This window comes from Ixodes scapularis, unplaced genomic scaffold (genome assembly GCF_016920785.2).
Source record: "Ixodes scapularis isolate PalLabHiFi unplaced genomic scaffold, ASM1692078v2 PGA_scaffold2__306_contigs__length_199485367, whole genome shotgun sequence".
NCBI lineage: Eukaryota > Metazoa > Arthropoda > Arachnida > Ixodida > Ixodidae > Ixodes > Ixodes scapularis.
In genome coordinates, this window is record NW_024609857.1 from 152,989,377 (window position 1) to 153,010,186 (window position 20,810).

A 20,810-nucleotide genomic window follows, 5' to 3' on the forward strand; every position below is an offset into this window, starting at 1 on the left:
CCACTGAATAAAAGTTGTTCGAAGATAGAAACTAAGTAATTCTAAAAAACCGCTGCTTCATACCCCTAGCTCATTTTGAAAGGCTACCACTCCAAACTTGTCGATGCACTCCTCCACACACAACAGCAAGCCGGAATGTGGGAGGGAGTAATAAAGGTCTTTCACATCGACCGAAAACTCCCTCAGAGCGTTTCCTTTTTGAGTTCTTACGAAGTCTAGCACTTCTTCTGAGCTTCTGACGAGAAACGGGTCGTCAACGTGTAGCATGTTAAGTTTTTCTTGAAGATATAGTGCGATTGATTTTTGCCACGTGCCTCTTTCGGAAATTATTACGCGTAAGGGCATTTCTAGTTTGTGGGTTTTGGCACTGAAGAAAACATCTAAACACTCGCGCGTACTCTTTTCAATGCTCTTTACAACACTACTGAGTTCAAGTTCCTTGCACAGATTTTTGGCTTCTGACTTTAGTTTTGGCAGCGACACACTTCTATGGCAATTAAACACCTTCTCAACAGCTTCCAGGGCTTTCTCATTGTACATGCCATGTGAAAGAACCGCAAAGCCTCCCTCCTTATCAGCAGGTAAGACGCAAAGGGAATTGTCCTCGTCTTTGTTGCGCACAAGATTGTATAAGATGTCAAACCAACTCGCCCAAACAACCACTCTTCTTGAATTCATTTCTAGTACATCGGGCCCTTTTACGTGTTTCAATCGTGATCCGTGTGCCACAGTCACCTTCATCGCGACAGCCATGTGCAGAGCGCGATCTCTGTCGTTTTGCATACGGACAAAAGTTCTACCTGACGACGTACGTACGCTATTTGGCGGTCTTCTACCTTCCTTGGGACATGGGACCAGGGTGTGCAAAATTCTAAAAGCCGAATGGCTTCGGCAAGCCCGCATCTTGAGGCAGTACCTGGCCATGCAACTTCAAAGCAGGGCGGATCCTTCGACAGCGAGACGTCAGCTTCGTGAGTACCTCACACTTGCGGATCAAACCACAGAGTTCATCTGGCAGTTGCAACTACGTCAGCTTCGTGAGCGCCTGCCAAAAAAGCCTCCTGCACAGTCGACTGCGCTTCACATGCCCGAAGGACTCCACCTACCAGAAGACGTCCAGCAAGTTCTACGTCTTGGACCCAAGCTTGCTGTCGAGCCAAAAAAGTCGCCACCCGAGCTGCTGTCTCTGGTTCGGGAGGTGTCGAGGCGCGTCCCTGAACAGGACTCTGCCCGCTGCGTGTCTGAGGGTGTTGACGTCGTCCGTTCCTGCAAGCCGGCTGCTACCAAGGTACCCGTAAAGCGGGCGCTGACATACCTGAAAGACAATTCCCTTTGCGTCTTACCTGCTGATAAGGAGGGAGGCTTTGCGGTTCTTTCACATGGCATGTACAATGAGAAAGCCCTGGAAGCTGTTGAGAAGGTGTTTAATTGCCATAGAAGTGTGTCGCTGCCAAAACTAAAGTCAGAAGCCAAAAATCTGTGCAAGGAACTTGAACTCAGTAGTGTTGTAAAGAGCATTGAAAAGAGTACGCGCGAGTGTTTAGATGTTTTCTTCAGTGCCAAAACCCACAAACTAGAAATGCCCTTACGCGTAATAATTTCCGAAAGAGGCACGTGGCAAAAATCAATCGCACTATGTCTTCAAGAAAAACTTAACATGCTACACGTTGACGACCCGTTTCTCGTCAGAAGCTCAGAACAAGTGCTAGACTTCGTAAGAACTCAAAAAGGAAACGCTCTGAGGGCGTTTTCGGTCGATGTGAAAGACCTTTATTACTCCCTCCCACATTCCGGCTTGCTGTTGTGTGTGGAGGAGTGCATCGACAAGTTTGGAGTGGTAGCCTTTCAAAATGAGCTAGGGGTATTAAGCAGCGGTTTTTTAGAATTACTTAGTTTCTATCTTCGAACAACTTTTATTCAGTGGGGAGGCAAGCCTTACTTGCAAAAACAGGGCATATGCATCGGCTCGTGTATCGTGCCTGTTCTAAGCGATATATATTTAGCACAACTTGACAGTACTCTTAACAGCCGGCTTCAGGGATCAAAGGTAAAAAAAGTTTTTAGGTACGTAGATGATTTTTTAGTTTTCATCGCATCTGACACAAACGCTTTTGAAGCAGAGGCTGTCAAAACCCTGACCACTTTTAAGGAATGTTTTGGCCCACTCGAGGTCACGCATGAGGTACCTGTGGACAACACTATTCGCTTCCTTGACATCAGAATTTTATTTCTCAACGACCACATCTGTTGGTGCTATGAGCCACGTGCGAATAAGCCGTTACTTCCCTTTCATTCAGCCCACTCGAAGCTAGTCAAAAGGAGTATTGTTAACCTGTGTTTCACCAATGTACTAAAAAAGTCCTGTGAGCATTTGATCCCCCAGGGTTTTAATCAGCAAGTTTTGCGCTTGCTCGCAGCTGGGTATCCAAAACACATTCTTGTTGCGGTCGCGGAAGGCCTTCTAAGAAAGCGCTGTCTCGTAGAAAACAATGGGAGCCAGCCGGTAAGACAAAAAGGAAAAGTTGTTGTGATTCCGTATGTACACCGAGTGTCGCACAATCTAAAGAAAATAGCAATGCGATCAAATGTAAAGGTAGTGTTTTCTGCGCCCAATAAGCTCATGGAACTGTGCAAACTATCAAAGCCTGGCGTGCGTGCCAAACACGGATGTGAAAAGAAGCACAGAACGAAATTTGTCGACTGTACAGATGGCGTGGTTTACCGCATTCCGTTGTCCTGTGGCAGCCACTACGTCGGGCAGACGGGGCGCTGCCTAAATGATCGGCTTCGCGAGCACAATAACAACGTGCAAAAAAAGAACGGTGGCTTTCTTGACTTGCATTGCAGGACATGCGGTTGTACCCCACTGTTGGATGAATGCGTAAAAATTGGGAAATGCAAGTCAGCGGTAACACGCGAAATCATAGAAGCCGAGCACATTGATTATTTAGAAGACATGTGTGTTGCTATGCCGTCGATCGCATTATCGGAGAAGGAATTGTGTTTCCTGAGAACGAGATAGTGTTGTTTCCCAGTTATGCTCTGTCATTGTGTTTTTCCTTTACTTTTGTCTTTTTGTTGTCATTGTAACGATGGTTGAGACTATATATTTACCGGAACACGTTTTCAATAAAAATCAGTTGAAAGTTGCGCCCTGTTGTGTCCTCTTCTCTGCTTTTGTCCTCGTCTTTGTTGCACACAAGATTGTATAAGATGTCAAACCAACTCGCCCAAACAACCCCTCTTCGAGAAAATAGCTATTGTGCAAACCCTCGCAGGCCCAGCTGGCGGTAGGGGCATTTTCAGTAAGCTTGGTCCGCTTCTCCGGAGTGGTAGCACAACGGGCGTCCGTCGGACGCCCTCCCCACGTCGGTCCTCCTGGGTGCAGGTTGTTCCGGGTGGACGTACTGGGCACGTTCTGGGCACGTTCTTCGGGATGTCGGGCGTACTCCGCAAACTTGTACACGTTACCGACAAATAGTAAGGAATTACGTACATTTACAATTACTCATGGCTAAATTGTAATTTATTACAATTACAATTACCCTCCCATAAAAGTAACTGACCGTTACCCCAAAAAGTAATCCGTTACTGTCGTGGCGTTACTTCCAACATTATTGTCCTCAAGTAAGAAACAAAGGGAAGGGGGTTATTCAAGTTTTTATTGTTGCAAGGTGTTCCATTTAATGACCCTGAGTATTTCGAGCAACAGCTGCCTCTCGAAAGTCTCGCCAGACATTTTGGGTTATTTCTTGAGCGGTTGTCTCGTGTTGTGACATTATAAAATGGTCTTAGTCACTATAACCGAGAAGGACATTGTTAAGTATTTTTTTATGCACTTACCACCTAGAGCTTCTCGAAGAGGCACACAATCACTTGCTGTCCTCCTCTCCCCGTCTTTGATCGCAAAAAAAAAGGGACTAAAAAAGGCGGATATAACTTGCCCCCCTCCCCCCCCCCCCCCCCTTTTCTTTTGTAGAAATGTTTATTTGGCTTTTTCGCCATTGTTGTTAGGGTCTAAAAAATAGACTCAGGGGCTTGGTGTTGCAAAAAAAAAAAGGCTTTGCGGAACTGAAGGGTGCCAAGCCTCCCTTTGCGCTGGTCAATTCCCGTGACAGTGTCACTGTGCTCGACTTTACCAAAATAAAAACAATCCTTTCTTTTGAAGGGGGGGGGGGGGGGTCGGTCCTGAAAAAAAAAATGTAACGGATTACAAGGAATCCATTACGTAAAAAATGTAACGGAGTTACTTTAAAATTACTCTCGAAAAATTGTAATTATTATGTCACTAAATTACTGATCAATGTAAAAGATTACAAGTAATGAAATTACTTGTAATGGATTTCGTACAAGTCTGGATACTCCGGTGCTTGAAGCTCATGGCGTGGGGGCAAAGAGTAATATACTAAACGTAAAGGGGGGACACAGAAGCCGATTCGCGGTCCAAATAAAGCGTTTAATGCGCTCCGCTACGTGGCGCTTTTCTGTAATTTGGTTAAGATATTTAGAACTATTTCTCTGAGAAGTACTTTTTTAAATTGTTATGCTTTAGAATTGTTTAAAGTACTTAAAACGACAAAATAGTTTGAAGCAAATACGTCACAAAAACCACGTGATGAATGGCCCCTGCCACGGCCTGCCTGCCTGCCTGCACGCCGTCGCCTCTTCAGCATTCTGCATGGCCTCTGCTCGTCCGTGCGTCGTTCGCCTGGGCTGTGCGTCCTGTCCGTCTGTGCTTTCTGCTGCATCATTTTCGGTCGACTTTGCATCAATCAATGTAACGCATGACCCTCGCGTGCTCGCATGCTCGGCGTGAATTTGTGGAGCCGATCGGTTTGAGCTTCTTGCGATGTTGTTTCCGCCGGGCTGTCTGGCTGAACTTGAACGTGTATGCATACTGATTTTTGATGAGATCGTTTTAAAAAAGAATTTAATTTACGACCCTGCACACGACATTGTTCATGGATTCACAGACGACGGTGTTGAACGAACCTCTAGCATTGCAGATAGAGCCTCGGTTGTTATGCTCTCTGGAATTTTCAGGAGGTAGGTTTAGCCCTTTGCATACACTGTTGGGCAGACTCCAACAACGTCTTCTGTTAAACGCAGTCTCCTCATTTCTCTCATTCGGGAGGTTAAGACTGTTGGCTCCACAGTAAAGGCTGTAGTCTGTGATAGGAGGGCTTCAAACGTAAGGTTGGTGTGTGTGTTGATAAGCAATTTTTTGAAGTTGACAACGAACACGTTTACTTTATCTTTGATGTTCCACACCTTCCCAAAATAGCCAAGAGCAATCTCCAAGCACACAAACATTGCATTAAAAATGAAGTCGTTGAGTAGTCTCATATTGTTGACGTTTATCGTTATACCCATGGGATGAGCTTGCATTTGGCTCCGAAACTTACTGAGAGACACATTTTTCAAAAACCTTTTCGTAACATGGAAGTAAATCGTGTCACACAGGTACTCAGTGCCTCACTCTTTCTTGCTATCATATTCCTTGATTATGCCAAGGAGCTTCCTGAGGCAGCCATGGCTGCAGCCGATTTCTGTGATAAGATGTACATACTTTTTTTTATTATCTAAATTGCTCAAAATTCAAGAAGACAGGGCAGAAGCTGCGTCATTCCATCTCTGAAGGAAAATCTGAAATACTTGATTCCCTCCACCAGCAACTCGGATGGATTTCAGCATGACAGTTCCTAAGTAGGGAGCAGCCACAAGCCATCATTGGGTGGCGAGTTACTATAAAAAGTGTCCTCATGCTCTGTGGTGAGCTTTCAAACACCCATGGCTTTAAGTTCTTACTTAGACGACGCCTGCAGCAAGACACACTTGAGAAACGTTTGGGAGCTATATACGACAAAAGCTGGGCTGCAACACAAACCCAAATGTGCATCAGTTCATCTCAGGGCTAAAAAACCTAGGGATAAAGAAACTGTTCAAACTGTCGGACAATGGAAACCTAGAGGATGACAAGGCTGACCTCCTCAAAGAGTTGCCAATATCTTCGCACGATGAAAGTTCAATTTCAGACAATGCGGAATGTCTTCCAAATGATAACTTCCCGCCACTAGATGATATTTCTGAGCTGGCGTCAAACATCAGGTCTAACATAATTGATGGCTCGTCCACTTATTACGTTTCGGGCTATTTGATCAAGCATTTGCTTGAACAGACAACTTACAGCTGTGTCTGTTCTTAGCTGCTATCGGATGAGTCTGATAACTTGACCAGGCCTCACCTGTACTTCCTTGCTCTTAAAGCATATCACGTGCTTGGAAAACTCTTCGGGAACCTAGTAGTACGATCACAGGCTGCCTTTAATTTCATTCACCAACTAGAAAATCACTTTCTTCCCATAATAGGGAGTGTGGCACATGTTCGAAGAGTGTGTGACGACTTGTATTGCACACTTTGAGGTCTGGGCGGTTTTAGCCATAGCTCAGAGGAGTGCCATAAAAGGTTTTTAAAATTATTTTGCAGAAAACGCTTGTGTTGGCATGTTTGATTTCTTAACCGGATTTTGAACAAAGTTCGGTTGCACTCTTCAGTGGCTAGTAAGCAACTAGACAGGTTTAACTGTTAACAGTGTATTAACGGAGGCGTTTGCCAAACAAAGAACAGATAGTACTTATTAATTGGGCGGTACAGCTTGCTCTCGAAACATTTGTTTCCCCTTTTTACAGCAAATGTGTATCACGGCTCCCTAACAAAATATTAAAGCACTTTCTACAGAAACTGTACAGAAAATAGTGTATAAAGGCTGAACATATTCGAAAGAAAATGCATCCACTTTTGTATCCACTGTCCATGATCTTTTAGCCGCATTTTTCTGAAGCCATTCTTCTTTTCTGAACAATGTTGGGGAACGTTTAGGGACGATGAATCTTGTCACATTTCGAATAGAGTTCTCATTGTTTGGTAATGGTTTGCCCGCAGTGAGTTTGAGGCTATGCAATGTGGTGTTTTTTTTTATTAGCCGGAAATCGGGAATTTGTACTATCCGGTGTGTCTTCGCACTCTTATTATACTATTATGACTGGTAATGATTGCGATGTCTTATGTACCCGAGTCGGCGTAAAAGTGAATGAATCATTCAGCATGTTCTCTGTGGAAAGTTTTTGTTTATTTGATTCCGCTAAGAATCTATTACGAAGTGTACGATATGCCGAACTCCTTCATATTCATTTATTTTTGCATCTGTTTCGTACTAAACATACAGTGCTTCTGAAGTCAATCATGTGTACATGAATGTGGTCCAATAAAATGTTTTCGAACCACTTACCGTTGTTGACCCCGCGAGCCAGGAGTAAATGTGGCGACTGTGAAACTTCAATAGAAAAAAGAACAAGAAATACACTTCTGCTTTGTGAAGTAAGATGAAATATTGTTTACACATTTTGCACGGACTCTGTCGTAAAAATTAAGTAAAAGTGCGTCAATAAAAAAAAAAAAAAAAAAACTTAACAAGAAACAACGACTTCGGGAGTCGAGGACCTCCCGAGAGCCGAGCGATGAGATAGGCGGGGAGGAAAGAGAGAGAGAAGGGTACCGGAGTACTGGGGCAGAAACGCCCAAACCGAAACCGAAACTAACTTGACCAGAACCGGAATCAGATTATGCCTAATGCCGCCCGCTAGGAGCGCTACCTGTCACTGGTCTATCTGGCCGCTGGGGTGTATGGCAGAGTCCGCTCTTTACCTTGTGTATATTACTCTAAGGTGGGGGCGCCACATACGGGCGAGCAGGTGACGATAGCCACAGGGCCGTTGCGGCGTAGGTCAGCATTGGTTCCTCGGTGTCTGGCACGTCGACGGGAGACTGCAACTAGAAGGCTCGATGTATTTCTTCTCGAACGACCTCGGCAATGGAGAGCTAGGCCGGGGTTTCGGCATAGGAAGCAGTTTATAGAAATGCAAGGTAATGCTCTTTTGTATCGCTCGTTATCTTGTTAATCTTTTGTTTTTCGTGTTGTGTTCTTTTGTTATAAGAGGTGACCGCCCACCCGCTGTGTATAGAACTACGAGCACCCAAAATAAACGCAGTCGTTGTTCAGCCACCACCAGACGCCAGTTTTGTTAGCGACGGGCTCGAGGCTCCGTCGTGCGACGAGTACAGACTTACCCAGAAGACAAGAAGAGGACTTCGTCGAGAGGCCGACGATAAATCATTAACTGCCACACCTCGACGACGAGCTCCTCCTTGACGACGAAGCCGATAATCTCGCGGCGTAGATGTCGCAGATGGAAAGCTTGGGGCCAGCGACACCGGGAAGTGATTGGTAGTGACTGGCTCTCACAAGGAGGGCGAGTTTGATGTTCGACGCCTCCGTCACGAAAGCGTCGACGGTCGCAGGTGGGTTGCGTACAAGACCTTCGAAGATGTTCTCGTTTACGCTGCGCATGAGAACTTTCAGCATCTTTTCCTCCGTTGCCTGAGAGTTGGCGCGTGCACTCAGGAGTAGGACGTTTTCAACGTAGCTTTTAATGCTCTCGTTGGGGCCTTGTGTCCTTGTTAGAAGGAGGTCTTCGACTCTCTCTTGTCGGTGCTAGCTGGCGAACGTACGTCGAAGCTGTTCGTTCAGCTTGTTTTATGACGTAATTATTGAGGTTTCATAATTCTCGTAACACTGTCGCGACGAACTTTCGAGGGCAAAGCAAACGTTCTGAAGGCTCTGTTAAAGCGTCCACCCATTGTGATCGGCCAATATCTCGTACGGGTTGATCCAGTCCTCAAAGTGTTCGTAGATGTCACCGTGAAAGGAAGCAGGCGTCTGAGGTAAGACAAGTATTACGACGACGGAGGGTCTGTCAAAACTGACGGCGTCATCGTCTTGTTCTTCTCGGTCTTGTAATAGGGTAGCCTAAAGCCCCTTTATATGGAAAAGTAGCGAAGTCCTTTGAAGAATGGCGCTTGCTATCTTGGGCCGATCTAAGCGGCGCTACTGTTGACGCGCGGGTGTAAAAAGTAAACGTAAAAATAAAAGTTACTGTGCAACGTCACGGCTTTCATCGTCTTTCTTTGAGCACATCCTTCGAGGCTGGTAGACCGTGACAGTGCGCTTTTAGCCTGTGTGCATGTATTTGCGTGTCTTTCAGCCCTTGGCTGCGCTCTTACTCAAGTATAGGAAAACCGTCTGCTATCTTCGGCCGATCCAGGCGGCGCTACAGTCGACGCTCCGGTGTAAAAAAAAAAAGAAGGATAAAAGGTGTGTGCGTCAGGGGAGAAGGGAGACGATGTTGGCTACCTTTCTTATTCAGGGGCATTAGGGTAGCTCACACGTTCCCCAGAAATGTCACGGTTGAAGGCGAAGATACGATCAATAATAAGCGAAAAAAAAGTGGTTAATAGCGCGAACTTGTGACCATAAAAACGAACAACCAAAAGAGTAGATAAAAATAACTAAAGAGCGTCCCGGACGTTGGAGGCAGCGGAAACACAAAGTCGACGCTTTGATGAAAGAGTGCATCGTTATCGGGAAAGTCTGAACGAGTCGACAAAGCCGCGCTAGACTCCTTATCTTCTTCACTCGGTATCTCGAATATTCGACTTAGAATGTTCGGCAGTGACCTAGGGCGACACTGACTAGGCAGGGTCGTTCTGGCCTTCTTATATTTTAGACTCGGGGCAAAAATAAACACGAAGCTGCTAGATTTACGGAAAAGCGTTCCATCTCAATCATGTAGGCGGCAATTTAATATAATGGCAACGTACTTAGTGCGTTTATTCTGTATATTTTGTATAAAAAACATCAATCTTTTGGTAAACATGCGATTTGAATTGCTGACGTTTCAAGAGGACAAAATCATTTATTTAGACAGCACAAACCAAAGTTTTCAAAACAGGCCCTGCTATTTTTATGTTTTATAATGATTTAAATAATGCGTTTGTTCGGTACCATAAAAGATGTTAAAAATAATATCATGATCCTCGCCACAATATATCTTGTATATGGTGTTCAACTCCAGCCTGGGAGTACGCGTTAATTATGGAGACGAGCTCGCAGTTTGTCGTTCATTCTTAACTTAGATATTTTTCCTGCATAATTTCAGGTCACGGTTGATTTTAATATTGAACAATTGGAATTTGAATCAATGGTGAGTGATTCACCGCCAAAATATGTTGTGCTTTTAACATCGAAATATTTGTCCAGGTGCAGGCGCATTGTGAATATTTACAATGAGCAACACAGAAAAGCAATAATTTCCAAATTGGAACACGTATTTTCACTTTCCACGAAGAGACCAAGTTAGTTTTTTACGTCATCCCTAACGAAAGGTAAGAAGCCATTATTATCTGTGTATAACTAAACGTTATCTTATTTTGTGTTAAATATAAAAAAAAACAATAATTTCGTAACCTATAGTTGAACATGAGCGGGTTGGTTTTGATAACTTGTTACAGAAAGAATGAGCAAAAAGAACGAACAAGGATGGATATATTTCGTAAAAAAAAACAACAAAACGCCTGAGCTCGTCAACCACCTAAAAAAAGTCCAGCTTTGAAGGTGGAGCCCTCCCGTATCTACGCACCGCTCGTGAACCCGTCGCGACGAAATCCCGTCGTTCAGGTTCAGGAATTTTTGAGGCGACATGGTGGACAGTGGCCAGCTGTTCGATTCACGACGGCTCATACGCGGGGGCAAACTTGGGGCCTCTTGAGAGAACTGCCTCAGCATGTGCCGAAAGGGTGGTGTCGGAGAGGTTGATAGGAGGTTCCAGCGCGGGGCTCTGATTAACTCGATTTTTTGCGGTTGCGGTGGAAGATGATAAGCTTCCAAAAAGACTCCAGGAGGAGGTGGGCGGACTTATTGAGAAAGACATAGGAGGTATGTGTGGCGAAGTTGGTACCGAAAGCAGCCGTCATAAGGCATGGGATAGACCTCTGCATCACCAGGATCTCCTGCGACACCTCCATCTGCATCACTCTGTAGTTCGCCGCCCAACGCGTCGAGGAGAATCCAAATTCCTGATGTATCGCAAGGTCGGTGATGTTCTTGCGAAGGCAGAGATTGTGGGTCCTCAGGCGTAGGCAAAGGAGGAACAGTTTTTGACAAGAATAATGAAGCTCGAAGGAAGGTGACAGGATCAAAGTTTGAGGGCCCGACGCTTGGCACATCTGGACGTGACGAACGTGGCTCTCAAGAGTAAGACGTAGTTGAACGTGAGCGCGTTGGTTTTGATAACTTAATACAGAAAGAATAAACAAAAAGGGCGGGCAAGGACAGACATCTTTCGTCGGACATCTATATTATTTTTAAAATAAAGGACGGACATTTTTCGTGGGACATCTATATTAATACTAAACTATACCTATTATTGTTGCTATCCCCATTTCGGGTTAAGAAAGGAAGGACAAGCATCACCAGCAAAGCCCTCCAATCTTTAGCTTAGCATAGCGAACGCTGGAAGAGTGACGAGTTCCTCCTCGCCTTTAATCTCTCCTTTTATTGAGAGTTCAGTATGCTAAAAGAGGAAGATAGACCCGGTGACGGCAAGAACTTGCCCGGATTTTCTTAACCAATAACAAGGTGTAAATATATTTTTTTAAAGGTTGAATTAGTTGTTGTAAGAAGATTTATAATAATAACAAGATGCTACGCCGGGTGACTGCGCAGGTATGTCAAAACTCTGGACACGAATGCCTTGGGGTTGGCAACCGTCTACTAAGACAGGGCCACCTCCTGCAGCCCACTGACTTCACTGAAGCGAGTGATTACACCACCAAACCATCAAGGATTTTTTCTGTTAGACGTTCATTGATCGCCCGGGGAAGGGCACCTCAGCTCTCATTGACAGACATGCTTGGACAATTCGCGAACCTTCAAGCGACAGTTTTTGCGATGTTGAGAAGACTGCGTTGTCCTCCATTTGTATATATCATCTCATAATCACCATCACTAGATGCCACTGCGCTGTCCTCTATGGTACGGGTTGTCGCCTTCCTGCGGTGCCATGATTCTCTTGAGACAATAAAGATGAGTATTGTTATTAGACTATTATATCAGTAAGAACCAATTAGCTTTTTGAAGACGCAATTTGCGAACATGTCTGAACCTAATAATCGGTATAATTCTTCCCGGAAAATTCAGATCCAGAAATAAAAACCAATAGCGTATATATTGTTGAAAAGGGGCATCGTTTTTTCATACTGCTTTGTCTGTTCTTGTGTCTAAAACTAAAGAGTACCACCTGATGTATGATTCCCACAACCGAAGAAGCAAGGAGGTATGTCGAAAAGCCTCATTACCATGACTGAAATCGACACCCTGGGTCCTTACAATAAATCAGGTCCTGCCCTCATTTTACTTAAGCATATTGTCAAAAGTTACATGGCCCTCTTGTTTTGCTCACTGTTATATTTCCTGTCCGTTCACACAGACCTCGACACGTTTTATAAGTGTGTGAACGTGAAAGTAATAAAGAAAGATAGATGGTTGAAGTTAACACGGAGCCTGCAGATTGAAGATGTTGTCCTCCCACTGAACTTCCAGCATCTAAAAACACTATGGAAAATAGAAGGAATTGTTCAAATTCACGAGGGCCGCTACAAGCCTATCAGGTCCTGTGATATACGTCTACCACTCGGACATATAGTGCCAGGAGTGGTTCAATCCCTTCACACATTGAAGTTAACACTTGCATCTCTTGGGGTAAAAGTTATGAAATATTAAACGAAAACGAAAAGCCTTGTTATCGCTTTATTACGGGAATCACCAGTAACATACTCTGATATACCGTCGGCTTCTGTCGCTTCTTTCTGCGATAACGGACGCTGGGATAATAATCAGAACCCGTGTGTCCCTGACAAAATATGATTCATTGCTTTTTTTTTAAACATTCGACACTGTTACTGCGATCATTAGTCATCAATTTTTAAATGTTGATAATAAAGTTAAGGTCCGCGAAGTGCAATTTTGTATTCGAGTCTGCTTTATTTTTGTGAACGTGGCGAGTCGCCGAAACCACCTCAGTGTCGCAATCGACCTTTCTAAATAAAAATGACGAAAAGGGGCCAAAGCTCTAAGTGCGATTGGCGTCCGGTAGGGTAGTTTCCTTACCTTTCCTGCCTACTCTGTGACCCAAATGAGTCGCGGAGAAGGCAAATGGGGTGGCGCAACTCCCCTTCCGAACTCCACTCGTAGTTTGAGCACTCGCCAATGAGTGAGGGGGGCCGGCGCAGGCGCTAAGCTCGTCTTCACGAAAGTCCATTCTTTTTCGATATTTGCTAGTTTTGGCATTTCAAAGGGATTTTCTTTGTGGTTAATGTCTTCAAGGTTCAATGCACACCCTAAGTTCGATATTCTTTATGTACACTTTTACGCGGACTTACTTAGTGGAATGAATTTCTCACAGTGCAATAATTCCGGCGTATTTCAAACGTTGTTGCCCGTTTTTTTAGCGCCTATTACAGCAGGTGGGAATTCCGGTGCGATAGTTTAATTACAGGCGCATTTCGAATAAAGATTGGGTAGTAGAGTATATGTCAACAGACGCGCGGTTGTACATATACCGAAAGTCCGTGTTTATTGCTCTGGTGTTTGCTCTGGTGTGTTCCCATGGTTAAGGAAATAAGCGGTTATCGTGCCAATATTAAAAGGGGGCGATTAATCGGTTGGCAGTAATTATCGACATGTTTCTTTGTTGTTAGGCTTTTCTGAGGTGTCTGAGAAGGTTATTTTTAAACGAATACCTCATTACTTCCATCACAAATTAACGACTTCGTAGCACGGTTTCATTACGGACGGTCAGTTAAAACCAACTTGTGCTCCTTTTAACATTTCGTTGTACCAATTGTTACGAACAGGGGACAAGTAGATGCTATTTATTTTGATATGTCTAAATCGTTCGATAAAGTTGTTCATGAGCTATTTCTCCACAAAATATCGTTATACGGTAGTTGTTGTAAACAACTTCGCTGGTATCAAAGCTACTTTTTATGTGCGAATCATGTTCGAAATTTTAGTGTCCCTTCTAACTATTTTACTCGATTTCAAGTGTCCCCGAGGGATTTATTCTGGGGCCTCTTCTGTTTCTGATATTTATTAACGATATAACCTGATGTGTCAAAAAAGCTGAGCTCCTACTGTTAGCGGATGATATTAAAATTTTTATGCGCGTTGCTACTCCTTTTGATTTTAATGCTCTTGGGCACGAAGTGAACAACATACTGGAATGGTCTTTGGCGAATAATTTGGCCCTAACTCCTACCAAAACTAAGGTTCGTTCTTTCAGCAGACGACACACTTTTATGCATTTTGCTTACTCTTTGGGAGGAACTCCAATTGAACACGTGACTGTGATGAAAGATCTTGATGTGTGCCTTCATAGCGCGTTGTCATTCAATGCTCATGCTTCTTTTATTTTTGGCCGTGCGATAAACGCCCTTGGTATTATATCTCGTATAACTCAAGAGTTCAGACGCCCCGCCTGTATGATTCGTTTATTTTGCGCTTTAGTTCGTTCACGGCTTGAATTTGCCTCTCTGGTTTGGAATTCTATAACACGTACGCAGTCTTTAAGCATTGAATCAATGCGAAAAAAAATGATACGGATTTTATATGACAGACACTTTCAGCGTCACTTTTATTATGATAATGAATTTCTTCTTAATAGTGTTTTGCACAGGTCTTTGTCAAATAAAAAATTCGAGCGCGATCTGATTTTTTTTTTTTTTTTTGCACAGGGTGGTAAATGGTTTGACTGATGCTGACCTAGTGTTGAATTTTGTAAATTGTCATGTTCCTTGTCGCGTTACCAGAAATCTTACGGTATTTTACGTTTAATTCATGCCTAAACTCTCACCACTGTTCCATATGCAAATTTCATTTAATAGAATTGCATCCTCTAGCTTGGTCATCTTCAGAGATCTTCCAGTCTTTCACCTGAAATTGGCAAGCCTAGTTGAAGGTTGAAACGCTATTACATTTTGTGTGAAGTTTATTACCTATTTGTAGTCACGTTAAATTGTACATGGAATGCCGTACGTGTGTTGTGTTTGGGCACATAAAATAAGCCATATTATTAATATTATTATTGACGTCGATAATATACTTTCTAATCTGCTTACATGACACAGCGATCACAGGTGCGTAGAAAGCGCCATGATTACACTAAATTAATCGTGTTTTCAGAAGCTAAAACAAAGAATCACGTTAAATTGAATTAATTCAATACCATCACATTCCAAAATAAATTCGCACTTTTAGAAACAATTCAAATCACAGTTTCAAGATTTCAACACAGTCTGCGAACAAGCGAGAAGAAAAATAACGAAGAAAGTTCTCTACTGTAAACGAGCCAAAACATTTACGAATGAAAACATATCATTTGAAAGTCTGTGCTTAACCTTTTCAAGTTTGTAACCTTTTTCTCATACCGCGACCGCTGGTATATTCTAGAAAAATTGTTTTTCTGTCGAAGGCCGGGACGATCGTTCGCAATTTTCGAATGAACATTTCCATCCCTTTGGAATGAATAGGTCATGTTGTTTACGCTACTGCACTCCATGCCTTGCGCCGAGCCCCCCAAATTCATGCCTCATTTTTCTGCAGCAAGTCGCATAATGGGGCTGTTTTAGCTGATTGTGGAGAAAGAACCGGCTTAAATCGTGAGCCATTCAGATAACCGTTCTCATTAGTGTGCACTTTGTTAGGGACCTTTGACACAAAGTAAACATGACTTTTGTCCGGTTACCTTCGACCCCATGCCAATGACTTCTATCAGGTGATCAAGCTTTTTAACCTCCGACCTTTGAGATATGATTTTAAAAGTTTTTGGCTGAGCCTAACGGTGTCTCGGTTCCTTTTCTAAGCTGAAGGCGACTCCGGTGGCTGCTTCGGTTATCTGACCTCAACCAAAGAGACAGTACTTGCCCCTCCACCAGTGGCACCCAGAATCTTTATTAAATAATCTCAATTGTTGCCTTTCGACTGCTTTCGCATCATCTAACCATAGGCAGAAGTTAGACTGCCTTCGATGTATATAACAGATCAAATATGTCTGCAGCGAGCGGTGCCTGACGGAAGTAAATGTGTGTGCACAATACGATAAATCAATGGCGCGGCAGGGCTAGACGCTAGACTGCTCAACGTGGGGTGTTGTTACAAAAAATTGATGACTGCGGTATTGAGCGATGGGAATGAACGCCAGAGGTTGGAAATAGTCAACAAGTAAATTTGGGCAAGTAAGTAAACTTGATACCTCAGCGACGTGATGCACAACCATACAGTGAAGTGTTCAAGTGTAATAAGACCATTTTTTTTTTCGACAGAGCCGGATATCATGCAGTAAATATACACAGAACCTACTAAAGCGTAGTGACTTCTCACGGCATCAAAATATGGCACAAAACACTGTCAGGTATAATTGGCCTCTTCCAAGAAACACATAAATATATAAAATATTAATAAAACAAAGTCAAACTGAAACGAGCTGCTCCTTTTCCGATTAGGCTTGGTGGGGCGTCACTGTGAGATGAACGACCTCAGAAGAGCTGTAAGCGGAGTGAGAATGATTTCGTTGGTCCTGAAACATGCTAATGTCAACCACTAGTAATCCTCGCACCGTGAAACACGCAAGCACTTTATAGTCATATAGCATTGTCGCTCGCCCTCGTGGCAGTAGTAGGACGCCTCCGCTATTACACCACACACGAGCATCTACCTTTAGCATTAGTAGGATCACGTTGCCGCACGTGACGGCGTTGATGCTCGGCATTTGGATTGATAGAGCCATAGTTCTGAAGAAAGCACTGAGAGGAAGCAGTGCCCGCGTAAAGAACCAAGCGACCATATAGCCTCACTCTCTTTCCACGGGCATATTTACTGTATTCTGGAGAAAGCGGTTAAGAGGCCGCTAAGGGCACCTCCCCTATGTGCCGCAAGTTAATCTAACTCTGACGTCTGCCGACGTGCCGTCCGCCATGACGACAACGAGTCTCATGCGACAGCAGCTCAAGAAGGCGCTCTACGGACCGCGGCATTCGGTACGGCCAAGCTGCAGTTTGATTTGAAAGTTTTCAACGAAGAAAAGGCCTTTGCAGTCCATTTTACCCTATTTGAATTTACAGTGAACCGCAGAGAACGCTACAAGCGATCTCAGTCAATCGAGCACTGTGAACGTAACACGTGACTATGCACCCCGCGTGTCGCTGCGCCACTCTCTAAGGCTACGTGATACTCACAGAGTTTGATGCTCGGAGAATCCTATGCAGTCCATTTTGAATCGAAACGGAGTTTGGACACTTTACATGCTTTAAAAAACGTGCTATAAAGAAACATTACAAAAAAAAAATACTGGGAGAAGGTGATTTGCTTCGAAATGAATTGCGTTTTGAAAGTTTCACTTGGTTGCATTTTGGGTTGGGGAGACTTTTAGAATGTTTAATTTATATTTGTATTTGAACCAAGTGTTCACTTATTCAAACTTCTCCCCCCAGAGCTTTGTTTTTGTCTTTACTTGACGCCGAAGGTTGGTAGGCTGAGAGAATAAAAGACATTTCAGCCTAACAGGTTGGAAACTTTCAGGAATTCAGTCTGCTCACTTCACTCGCTATCATCATCGGGGTGTTGGGACATTTGTGATAACATGCTATACATCATTATGGCTAGTCAGCATACATTCGTAGTACTTTGTTTTGTAGTGCTGAAATTGGGTGTCGAAGAAAATGGTCCCGCAACAACTGGTCCCAAGTACAAGGTAGAAGAAGAAATCCCACAATCGCAGTGAAACTTCAGCAAGGTGAATTCATTGAATGAAAATATAACCTCCATCAACTAAAAAAAAAAAAAAAAACCGGGAAAACTTGGAGACTGTCTTTTTTTGCCTATTAACGAATCAATGCTGAGCATTTTCTCCTAAATCATCGATTGGCATATTGGGTCGCTGTGGCGTTTATAAAGAATGTAAAAAAGTGTAATAGAAAATAAGCAAAGTTTACTTAGATATCCTCTTCAGTGTGTCAAAATAAGAACGGCAGTGACCCAAAAAATTATTTTTTTTTTGTTTGCAAGCGATCGAAGTATAGCAAACGTAGATTTTCGTTTCTATGCGCGTTTACTAAGTGAACCAATCATTCTATACTTCTACTAAACAAATGCACCACCTTATTATACGTTTGCACCTATCTACACCGAATTTTGTTTCAAACGTGGATTTGGCGCTCAATTTGAAAGTGTAGCCGCCTTCAGATTCTTTCGGTATATTTCATGTGCTTCATTATAATTCAATGAATGTCTATCTAATGGATAAACATTTGAGACCTGCTAACTGGACCAAGTGAGTAAGGTTTTTCGAATATTATTTTAGTGAGTGTTAAGGGGAGAAATAAGCAGGTGCGGTAAATGTGCCAAGTACTTTATTTTATTTAAAAATTTAGAACATTGTTTAGATAAAAGTTTTTACTTAATAATGAGTCTCTTAATGTTCTAAGTTTCGAATATCTTGTCATAAAAGTCACCTGTCGTCTCCGTTCTTATTATTCGTCGGGAGTAATTTACAGCTTGGATGTATTCCTTCTATACCTTCTCCTCCTTGCAAACGACAGGCAATAACAATAAAAAAACACACTATACAAAACAGGCAAACTGAAATGCGGTTTTTGACCGCATGAGCAAGTATATAATTGATGAACAGTTCAATTTTTAAAATCCATTGAGGGGACAACAAGAGCTGTTGCCAGGTGCGGGGGTCGCCAAAGCAATTTCGCGGTTCGCGTAAAGCTATCAGACGCTAGTTATTTCTAAGAGACCGACAACTACAGGCTTGCACGGGCCGATATTTTATAGCTCTGTCTAACCCGCGATGCCAATTTTCATGGGCCCGGTGAGGCCCGCTCTATTTTAGCCATGGCAGCTCGCTTGCCACTGCTACACATGTTGACTACGGTACATAATAGTCAATGTACTAAGCATCCTTTTTTTTGTTTTTTTGGTGCTAATATTAGTCAGACAAATCTGCCTGCCTGGAGTCGGTGACAGGTTAAAAGTAGAGTGGAAGCCCCTCCCAGCTCTTTCCACTTTAGTAGAGCGAACGGTGGAGAGGATGCCGCCTCCTTTCCAACGTTCGCTCTGCTGAAGTGGAAAAAAAAATTGAAAAAGCTTCCAATAAAAAAAAATCTCGATTTTTTTGTTATACGCGGGTATCGAAAAGTGCGGAAAAAGTAAAATGGCAAGCAACAGGGAACAAAGTCATTTGCAAAAGTTGAAAGGGAAGGGAAATGTCGCGACGGCTTCAAACTTCTAACAAAAGACCGGCAAAGTTCTAAATTGCCCAAACCCGCTGTGCAGAACCGAAAGCAAAGATGTAAAAAAAAAAAAATACCACCATTCTTTGCGGTGGTGCGCAATCATCTTTTTAGGGAAAGCACCCCCAAGAGGAACCTCGTCACCTGTATTGCGGATGCACGGACTCGTTCGTACAGATGGTGTAGATCTTCGAGGGTGCGCATGCGAAGGCGCGCATGTGTGTGTGTTGATGGAGAGAAGCGATAGTACGCCGCCGGGTCGCCGGCGACGAAAATAAATTACGGGAAAAATATGATGAGCATTTCCACCCTGTGAAGGTGCATGACCAGCGAAGAAGTTTAGCATACGACTAAGACGTGACACAGAAATTTGAACAAAGCTACGAACACATTTATTGTTTTGATCGGTGGTCCTTGTGACGAAAGGTACGCACTCACATTGGTCGAGGACTACCGCAGCCCCGAGGAACCGGAGGAAACTAGTAGACACGCATGACGGGACCGCCACCCGGCGGAAGGAAAGGAAAATAGGCACGCAAGTGCTTAGAACGACAAAAAAGAGAGGGCGGTGCGCTTCCCTCCTCCTGCTCCTTTCTTGCTCCTATATTCCTGCCACTGAATTTGTACATGGGTCATGACGTAACACGAAACCGTGACGTCATTTTACTCGTTAAATTTAGCGGGGAAAATGATTTGGTGTTGAGTTCACGGGACGTCGATTTCCCTGCTAAATTTCGCCGGAAAGTTTTACTGCCAAATTTGGCGGAAATCTTTCCCCGCTAAATTTCGCCGGGAAACTGAATTGGTGTTGAGGTCACGCGACGTCAATTTCCCCGATTGATTTAGCGGGAAAATTTTCTCGCCAAATTTATGGTTAAGGTCCTGGGGATATTTTGTGTGAGGCAACAGAAATGACGTCACGGCTTCGTGACGTCATTGACGTCACGACTTTGTGTCACGTGACGTGACTTTTCCTGCTAAATTTAGCGTGGAAACTGCATTGGTGTTGAGGCCACGTGACGAAAAATTCCCCACTGAATTTAGCGTGGAAATGGACGCCACGTGACACAAAGTCTTAACGTCACATGACGTCACGAAGCCGTGAAGTCATTTCTGTCTCCGCACACGAAAAATCCACGGGTCCCTAGCCATAAACGGCTTCGCTGTAAAAAAACGAACGAAGAAAATCAGATCTCTCACACTTCTGAAAATGAAATCCGCGCCGCTGGCACAGCTCTGGAAGAGCATTCAGTACCCACATTCCGAACAGTACAAACACATATACAAACACAGGCATTTGCTTTCAGCATTTGGGTCTCGCCCAATATGGTCTCTCTCCCCCCCCCCCCCCCCCCCGCCCACACACACACACAAACGTCTTAAGAATTAACAGTTTGCTTGGTTCGCTTTGTGCCACTTTAGGCCGCCTTGGTCCCCCTTGCAGACTTGAATGTAGGGCCCGTGCCCCGCTCAAACGCTTCATGAATGTAGCCGTGAAGCCAGAGCCCGCGGGCTGGCCTCTACCCGTGCAGAGCTCCCCCGACAACGGAGAAAAAAAGACA

At 43.8% G+C, this 20,810-nt stretch overlaps 1 pseudogene; it reads right to left on the reverse strand.

The window, feature by feature from the left end:
* Window positions 1–10,028: 10,028 nt before the first annotated feature.
* Window positions 10,029–11,121, reverse strand: LOC115324415 (annotated as a pseudogene).
* Window positions 11,122–20,810: the final 9,689 nt, after the last annotated feature.